This window comes from Octopus bimaculoides, chromosome 7 (assembly GCF_046866305.1).
Source record: "Octopus bimaculoides isolate indiv1 chromosome 7, ASM4686630v1, whole genome shotgun sequence".
Lineage (NCBI taxonomy): Eukaryota > Metazoa > Mollusca > Cephalopoda > Octopoda > Octopodidae > Octopus > Octopus bimaculoides.
Genome location: NC_142934.1, coordinates 8486400 through 8488383, shown reverse-complemented (window position 1 = coordinate 8488383; position 1984 = coordinate 8486400). Strand labels below are relative to the sequence as shown.

General features: G+C 35.4%; 1 non-coding gene across 1 annotated transcript; it reads right to left on the bottom strand.

Moving 5' to 3' along the window:
• Positions 1-201: 201 nt before the first annotated feature.
• On the bottom strand, positions 202-1651 carry LOC106877287 (uncharacterized). The gene is made up of 2 exons (XR_016242510.1): positions 1512-1651; positions 202-431 (listed from the first exon to the last, which is right to left on the bottom strand). It is a non-coding gene; the product is annotated as an uncharacterized LOC106877287 (transcript).
• Positions 1652-1984: the final 333 nt, after the last annotated feature.

The following is a 1984-nucleotide window of genomic DNA, read 5'->3' as shown; positions in this document are numbered from 1 at the left end:
CACATGTAATATGTTGCAATATTGCAAGAATTTATATATTTTTTATTCATATTTATATTCATGACAAGAATATCTACCATGTATTGTCGAAACGCACGTAACTAAGGAATGAATCCAATATCAAAAATTCCATCATTGAAAGCCACACACGTACACATACACACACACATATATATATATATTTATGTATGTATGTATGTATGTATATGCATGTATATGTATATATATATAGAGAGAGAGAAAGAGAGAGAGAGAGAGAAAGAGAAAGGAGAGAAGGAAAGGAAAAGAATGAGACTTGTAATTTGTCGACAACTACAAACTATATTAGTTTATGTCTTTGGCGGATGACGTTTTCATTCATGTGTTCAGCTCAGTCTTGAGCACTCCAGATCTTTTGCTTGTATTTTTCTCTTTTCAATGTCGTTAGATGCCTATAAGAAATAATATAAATTGTTAGAAATACGTACAGTTGTTGTGACAGTACTTGAACAATAGAAGAGAAATAATGTGAGTCTTATTCTCGGGACTGAAAAAAAAAAAACAAATACTGAAATTTGGGTTGTATTGACATCGCTTTCTTTAATTTGTAGCTCCTCTTCCTCTTTTACTTGTTTCAGTCATTTGACTGCGGCCATGCTGGAGCACCGCCTTTAGTCGAGCAAATCGACCCCAGGACTTATTCTTTGTAAGCCTAGTACTTATTCTATCGGTCTCTGTTGCTGAACCGCTAAGTTACGGGAACGTAAATACAACACCATCGGTTGTCAAACGATGCTGGGGGGGGGGGGCAAACACAGACACACAAACGCACATATATATATACATATACATATATACGATGGGCTTCTTTCAGTTTCCGTCTACCAAATCCACTCACAAGACTTTGGTCGGCCCGAGGCTATAGTAGAAGAAACTTGCCCAAGGGGCCACGCAGTGGGACTGAACCCGGAACCATGTGGTTGGTAAGCAAGCTACTTACCACACAGCCACACCTGCGACTTGAATTATTTCAGCGTACTTTTGTAAAATACTAGCGTTAGAACGAGTTTGTGTCATAAGAGATTCATTTATTTCAACATGATATGTGACGCAAAAGACGTGGACAACATAATCAAACGACACCATTTCTTATTTCGCAAAATGCATGTACATAAAAAAAAAAACGCTTCACTTTCTATTTCGATGTGTTTGTATATATATGTTTATACGTAATTGTAAGTGTATATATACAATGGTATATATATGTGTGTGTATATATATATATATATATATATATATATATATATATATATATATATATATATATACACTTATAGATAAACATATGTAGCACACACATATGGACATACGTATATATATATTTATATATATGTGTGTATGCTAATATACATACATAACTGATAAAATAAGGCTGGGAATGTGAGATAACTAAACAAAATAGTATCTAAACGTATGTGGAAAACGGAAAAATATGCAAGGTAAGTTGTGTTGATGAGTAAAATTTTACTTACGATTAAAACATTCTACTCCAGCATCTTCACTGTGTGAACAATCTGAGTCACCCCAGGGCTTGTGTGTGCAGTCATCCAAACTCTTCTCATTTCCTGTACATTTAACGTCATCTAACCACATTTTCCCTGTACCGTCCACTGTGTGCTTCCCTAGCAAGCCTCTACCAGTCCTGTAAAGCACGAAACATAGAACGATGAGAACATATCGATGGGACAAACACCCACTTCACTCATTAAAACATCGCTGTCTTTGCTGTTATTTCAAAAGAAGGAAGATATAGCCATGGAAACACGATTCAAACTGAAGGACTTTACGGTCAATATGATAGAAAAATCTGTTAATCTTTCGCTGTTAATCTTTCGCTCTCTCTCTCTCTCTCTCTCTCTCTCTCTCTCTCTCTCTCTCTCTCTCTCTCTCTCTCTCATCTCTCTCTCTCTCTCTCTCATATATATATATATATCTATATATATAT